Consider the following 7,813-nt stretch of genomic DNA (forward strand, 5'->3'; position numbering starts at 1 on the left):
TTAGTTAATATTTCTTATACATGGGGGGGGGAGCACGCAGGAAGAGGACTTCACAGGGGAAAAAAAGGGAGACACATTATATTCCTTTCAACAAGGAGGAATTTAAATTAAAAAAAGTTAAATTAAAAATAGTTACGCGTATATTTCAATTTCTAAATTTTGACAAATGTGCCTAGTATATAGTAAAATATTAGCAGTGAAGAAAATTGGATGAAGGGTATACAGGAACTCTCTTTACTAGTTTTGAAGCTTTTCTGTAAAATTATCTCCCCTCCACACATACACCAAAAACTTATTTTTGTAAATTGATTTTAGCGGGGGGCGGGGGGGCTGGGAGGGGAGAAACATTGATTTGTTGTTTTACTTATTTATACATTCATTGATTGCTTTGTATATGTGCCTTGACCACAGGATTGAACCTGCAACCTTGGCATATCAGGACAAGGCTCTAACCAACTGAGCTACCTTGCCAGGGTACAAAACCTTATTTTATTTTTTAAAGGGTAAGAGTACCTTCTTTTTTTAAAAAAAAAAAAATGTCTTTAACGATTTTAGGGAGAAAGGAAGGGGAGGAATAGAGAGATAGAAACATTGACCTCTATTGGCTGCCTCCTGCATGCCCTGGGGATCGAGTCCATTGCCCTGGCCGAGAATCAAACTGTGACCTCTTGGTTCATGGGTCAATGCTCAACTACTGGGCTTATTAAAAAATAAAATTGATCTCCTATTAGACTGATGAGAACTCTAGTCAGAAATACCCCTTAGCCTTCAAATAAGTGATTGTTCTATCTTGGAAATTTTTCAAAAGATCATCTACTTATACAGGAAAAGAAAATTCACAGCCTCCCTTGGTATTGTCTTCTGGTATCTTGTAAGCTTCATATCAGGAAATGAGTTTCAAAAGCTAAATTAAATCCTTCCCATTTCAATTGATGTTGATTTCTTATTCATTCAACATTTTTTTTGTCTTTTCAGCTTCATAAATAGCAGCTGTTCATCATCACTCATTCAGTGTGTAATCATATACTTGCAGATCTAGTTTCCTATGAACAGAGCATCATATGGCTTTTTTGAATATTTTTAAATCAATCAGGAGGAATTTACTGAATGCCATGGAGGAAATAAATAGGGAAAATTAGACACTGTTCCTATCTTCAAAAAGCCTAATATTCTTCCAACATTAAAAAATGTCTCATGTAGTTAATAAATGTTTCCTGAATACCCACTATGTGGCAGGCACTGTTCTGGGAGCTGGGAATCCTTGATAATAAGCAAAACCAGACAGTTTCTTACTGTCATAGAGCTTACTGTCTAGTGGGAAAAACAATCAGGTTAGTAAATCTAAAATTACAATTGTAGTAAATACTATGAAGGGAAGCACGTGGTCAGGGCTGCTGCTGCCACCATTGTATCTTTATGCTATTTTTAAAAAGGTGTCCCCATAGACAGAACCAACCCAGAGTAGCAGAGCTTGGCAGGCAGGCTATGTCTTTGATGAATTAGCAAAAGGCAGCCCAGCTGGTGTGACTCATTGACTGAGCATCAAACCTATGAACCAGGAGGTCACAGCTCCATTCCTGGTAAGGGCACATGCCGGCTTGATTCCCAGTAGTGAGTGTGCAGGAGGCAGCCAGTCAAAGATTCTCTCTCATTGATGTTTCTATCTCTTTCTGCCTCTTCCTTCCTCTCTCTGAAAGTCAACAAAACCTTTTAAAAAAAGAAAAAGGCAGCCCAACCCTGGCTGGTGTGTCTAAGTGGTTAGAGTGTCGAGTGCACTGAAGGGTTACAGGTTCGATTTGGGTAGCAGATTCCATCCTGGCCCTGGTCATCGAGCTTACTGTCTAGTTGGGGAAACAAATAATCACACGAATAAAGATACTGGTCGGGCGCATGTGGAAGGCAACCAATCCATGTGTCTCTCTCATATCAATGTTTCTCTCTGTCTCACACACACTTTCTCTCTCTCTCCTACCCCGCTCCTTGCCTCCTTACCTCCCTTGGATTCTCTCTCTAAGAAAAAAAAAAAAAATCAATGGGAAAAGTATCCTCAGGCGAGAATTTAAAAAAAAAAAAAGAATGGCAACCCTTCTTCCAGGTTGACACAGTCCTGCTCCATGTGCAAAGCTTTATAAGTGAAGCACAAATTGAATTTCAGACTTATCACCTCAGCTAGAACCCTCCTTTAGATTAACAACCTGCATAAGCATACATAGTAGCCCTACAAAGGGTTCCATGGACACAGACAATAAAGTAAGATTTGGGATGGTTTTCCTTAGGGACAAGCAGAAGAATTAGAACTGAAAGAAGAATGGGAGTTAACTAGGTAGAAGGGAAGAAAGAAGAACATTCTAGGGAGCGGTAACAGCATGAGCAAAGGTCCTGGGGCAGGATAGAAATATGTATCATTGGGGAACTAAAAGCTTAGTGCTGGTCAAGGTATAAAAATTTCTAGGGGTTTGGTAACAGATAATAGGAATGTAGGTAGGGGAGAGCTTGGTAACATAATATTAGAAAAGTAGGTAGGGGGTCATATCATGTAAGATCTTGTAGATAGTTTTAAGATTGCTATGTGCCCTGGCCAGTGTGGCTCAGTTGGTTGCAGCATTGTCCGGTGCTCCAAAGGATAGTGGGTTCAATTCCTGGTCAGGGCACATACCCAGGTTTTGGGTTCCATCCCCAGGTGGGTGCATATAGGAGACAACTGATCAATGTTTCTCTCTTTCCCTTCCTCTCTCTCTAAAATCAATTTAAAAAATAATAAAAAGAATTAAATAAAGAAAAAGGAAAGGATTGCTATGTAAAAATACACCTGAAAAAAAACTTAAGCAGCAAGAATTAGAATGGCATTAATATATTTTATTTTAATTTTTTTTGTTTGTATTTCACTTATATAAAATGCACAGGTCTCAAGTATCCAGTTTGATACGTTTTTGACTTGGTCATACACTCATGTAATCTACATTCCATCAAGGTTTAGATAAAACTTTCCAACACTTTAGAAAGTTCCCTCATTCCTTTTTCCATTTAAATATCTCCCAACCCCAGGCAACCACTATTCAGGTTTTGAATAATTCATTGTGTGCTCTTTTGTCTCTGACTTCTTTTGCTCAGCATAATATTTTTGAGATTTAGAAAATGTTATTCACTTTTAAAGAAAAATACTGTCTAGATTAGTGGTTCTCAAAGTGTAACAGGCATAAGAATCATCTGAATAGCTCATTAAATCAGTTTGCTCAGCCCCATACCCACATATACTAAGTTGCATGTGCGTTTCTAACAAACTCAAGGTGATGCACATGCTGCTGATTTAAGGACCACTCTTTGAGAACCACTGGTCTAGCTGACAAAATCAGAAATGTCTTATAAATTTATTCATTCAATGAACATTTTAAAAAGATTATTAGTTGTTTTTTAGAGAGAGAGGAAGGGAGAGGAAGAGAGAGATAGAAACATTGATGAGAGAGAAACATTGATGGGCTTCCCCCTGCACGCCCCCTACCAGGTTTGAGGCTGCAACCCAGGCATGTGCCCTGACCAGGGATCAAACTGTGTCCTGGTTCATAGGTTTGATGCTCAACTACTAAGCCACACCAGCAGGACAGAAACATTGATTTGTTGTTCCACTTATACACTAGAGACCTGGTGCACGAATTTGTGCACTAGTGAGGTCCCTCAGCCTGGCCTGCGGGATCAGACCGAAACCAGCTTTCCGACATACCCTGGGGGGTCCCGGATTGTGAGAGGGCACAGGCCAGCCTGAGGGACCCCACTGGTGCACAATCAGGGCCGCAGGAGGGCTCCAGGGCATGTCCGTCCCATCTTGCTCAGTCCCAATCAGCCAGACCCTAGCAGCAAGCTCACCTACCGGTCGGAGCATCTTCCCCCTGGTGGTCAGTGCACGTTATAGCAAGTGGTTGAGCGGCCTTAGCATATCATTAGCATATTATGCTTTGATTGGTTGAATGGCCGACTGGATGACCAGACACTTAGCATATTAGGCTTTTAAATAGGATTCATTGGTTGCTTGTATGTTCTGACTGGGGATCAAACCTGAATCCTGGCGTGTCGGAATAATGATCTAACCAACTGAATTACCCAGCCAGGGCAAGTATATTGCTGTTTGAAGAAAAAGTTTTATTTGATGCATGGTTCCTATTATGTTCTTAATTCTCTGTAAAACAGACTATAATTATTGCCAGGTTAAGTAACTATTATTATCTGAGAGTCTGGAATATTATTGGTAAATGCACAATTCTGAAATAAAAATGTAGCTATCAAAGCCAAAGAAACAGGAGTTTAAAAAAAACCACATTTGTAATCTGTACATTGTCTGAAAGATTGTTATTCCACCATAAGAAATTTACTCCTGTCTATGAGTAAAAAGTTCCCAAACTATCCTGCGATCCGATGTTTAACTTAGAACTGTGAGGTCAATCCCTTAAGAGTGTAAAACTGCACTTTAATTTCTTTGTCAATATTTGGTTTTCTTTTTCCCAGTGTTCATATTGGTTTGTTATTATATGATGTCTCAGGAGTATTCGTCTGTTGGATCAGATAGTGCTATTTTTGCTGGAATAAGGCAACATCAGGGAAGTTTTTGTGTTGAAAGGGTGATTACATGTATTAAATTACATGGACTTTGCAAAACAACATGAGGCACTTAAAGGGAAACCAGCCTCTAAAAAGGTTGCATTTTGATCGACTGACCTTGACACTAATCCACCACTATGTAACCTTGGTTACATATAACCAAGGCAAGAAAATAAATATATTTAATATATTTTATGCAAAAATTACTTGCTACTTTTGGTTTCAGGCTAGCGGACTGAAGGGTCTGGGGTTTGATTCTGGTCAATGGCAAGTAGCTCTGTTGTAGGCTCAATCCCTGGCCCCAGCCCAGGTGAATACAGGAGGCAACCAATCAGTGCATCTCTCTCACAACAATGTTTCTCTCTCTGTTTCTCCCCTTCACTTCCACTCTCTCTAAAAAATCGATGGGAAAAAATATCCTAAGGTGAGGATTAACAAAACAATAAAAAAAGAAGAAAAAGAAGGAGGAGGAGGAGTAGAAGGGGAAGAAGGAGGAGAAGGAGGAAGGGGGAAGGAAGAAGGAAGAATGAGGAAGGAAGAAAAATGAAGGAAGAAGGAGAAAACAAATTATCTTTCCTGAAAATTATGCACATATTATTTTCAATTGTGAAGCCTAGGGAACAGTAATATTTTATCATCTGTGTGTTCCACAAGCCTTTAGCATTATACCTGGTATATATAGTATCTCTCACACTTATAGAGGTATAATTTATATACAATAAACTGCATTTATTGAAAGTATACAGTTCAATGAGTTTTTAAAAATATATATTTTTATTCATTTCAGAGAGGAAGGGAAAGGGAGAGAGAGATAGAAACATCAATGATGAGGGAGAATCATCAATCAACTGCCTCCTGCAGGCCCCTACTAGGGGTGGAGCCTGAAACCCAGGCATGTGCCCTGACCAGGAATCGAACCATGACCTCTGCATGTGCCCTGACCAAGAATCGAACCATGACCTCCTGGTTCATAAGTGTACGCTAAACCATTGAGCCACACTTGCTGGGCACGTTCCATGAGTTTTGACAAGAGTGTAACCCCTGTCACCAAGATAGAAGAACATCCCCTAAGTGCCCTTTTACAGTCATGTGGGGTACTCTCCACCTCAGTCCCAGGCAATCACTGATTTACTTTCTGCCACTGTAGATTACTGTACATTTTTTAGAATCTATATATATAAAAGCCTAAGTGACTGAACGACCAGTCAACCAGTCACTATGGTGCACACTGACCACCAGGGGGCAGATGCTCAACACAGAAGCTGCCGAGTGACAGCAACTTTGCAGAGTGCCTTCTCGCATTCCAGGACCCTTCAGGGGATGTCAGACTGCCGGTTTCGGCCTGATCCCTGCAGACCAGGCTGAGGGACCCCACCTGCCAGAGGGACCCCGCTCGCTCTGCAGACACCCTTTGAGCCCCGGTGCTGCCCCAGCTGTGGCTGGCTGGGGAGGGACCGTGGGAGGTTGGCTCCAGGGTGTGTCCAGCTCGTCTTGCCCAGTCCCACCCTGCCGGTCACCTTCTAATTAATTTCCTTTCAATGTGCACAAATCTGTGCACCGGGCCTCTAGTTTTATATAAATGGAATCACACAGTATGTATTTGGTACATACATATGTCTTGAGGTTCATCCATGTTGCATGCACATGTAGTTTGTTCCTTTTTTATGGCTGGGTATTTCATTGTCTAGGTATATAATACTTTATCTATTTACCTGTTGAGGAACAGTGGGGTTGTTTATACTTTGGGACTATTATGAATAAAGTTGCTATGGACATTTATGGACAAGTCTTTATGTGGACCTGTTTTAATTTCTCTTGGGTAAATGCCTAAGAGTAGAATTCTAGATTGTATGTCAAGTGTATGTTTAACTTGATAAGAAGCTATCATGTCCCGGCCAGTGTTGCTCAGTGATTGAGCATTGACCTATGGGCCAGGAGGTCATGGTTCGATTCCCGATCAGGGCACATGCCTGGGGTTGCAGGCTCTATCGCCATTAGCGGACATGTAGGAGGTAGCCAATCAATGATTCTCTCTCATCATTGATGTTTCTCTCTCTCCCTCTCCCTTCCTCTCTGAAATCAATAAAAATATATTTAAAAAAAATTTAAAGAACAAGAAGCTATCAAACCATTTTCAAATGGTTGTATGATATTTCTATTACCACCAACAATGTATGAGACTTCCATTTGTCCTGCATCCTTCTGGGCTTTCTATTCTATTTCATTAATCTCATTAATCTGTATGTCTATCCTTTCATCAATAGAACAGTGTCTTTTTTTTTTTAATACACTGGTTTCATTTTCAAAGTGCATCACTTTACTGTCTCATAAGGCAGTCATGCATTATAAACGTTAAGCACATGTCAGTCACATGATTTCTTTAGTAAGCCCAGTGCTTCCATAGCTATCCTGGAGCTCACAGCCAGAGCAGTCCTGAGGAGTCAAACATTAAAGCTTTCTCCACAGCCACGTGCTCCTTTGATGTTTGAGTTATTGAACACAACTGCACTGGGTAATTTGTCTTCAACATAGTCCATTTCTGTTCCTACAGTGTTAGCTGTGCTTTCTTTCCCATGAACCCTCTGACCCCACCTTGAACAACTTCATCGGGATCTCCTCTGTCTGTGTATTCTAGAGCATATGAAAGGCCATTACAACTCCTGGTTCAACACCAACTAAGAAGTATTTTATCTTGTTTACTGCAGAAGGTGTCAGGGTGAAGGCGGCCCTGGTGGGCTGCAGCTTCCTCTTGCTCAGAGCCTGGACAGGGGCCCAGACTAAGGAAGCGACATCCTCGCTGTCCGGACACACGGGTGCCTCGTGTGGGAGCTCCACTGCCACAGCCTCTCTCCATGGATACGCGGCCATATTGATGCCAAAAGCTCCAGTTAGAAGTGTCTTGTTACTGTAGCTTGATAGGAAATCTTGTTATCCATCCTGAACTTTTGTTCTTTTCTGCATATATTTTTATGTCATTTAAATGTTCATCCTGAAGATGATCCTACTCACCAAGACCAAGTATAATCTTGCTAACTTTTATCTCCCCTGATGCCTTCAAGTATCTGTATAGCTATAAAAAGAAAGAGTCATGGCTTTTCTTACTCTGTTACTAGTATTTCTAGTTTCTTCCTCTGCCCCTGAAGACCACTTTATGTTTTGGCCAGGAGATTCTTTGACTTACCAATGGCTAGAACTTGGTATTAACTAGAGATGTGGAGGGTCG

General features: G+C 40.9%; 1 pseudogene; it reads right to left on the minus strand.

Annotated features, from left to right (window-relative positions):
* Nucleotides 1-7,031: 7,031 nt before the first annotated feature.
* On the minus strand, nucleotides 7,032-7,458 carry LOC102420149 (annotated as a pseudogene).
* Nucleotides 7,459-7,813: the final 355 nt, after the last annotated feature.

This window comes from Myotis lucifugus, unplaced genomic scaffold (assembly GCF_000147115.1).
Source record: "Myotis lucifugus unplaced genomic scaffold, Myoluc2.0 scaffold_106, whole genome shotgun sequence".
Lineage (NCBI taxonomy): Eukaryota > Metazoa > Chordata > Mammalia > Chiroptera > Vespertilionidae > Myotis > Myotis lucifugus.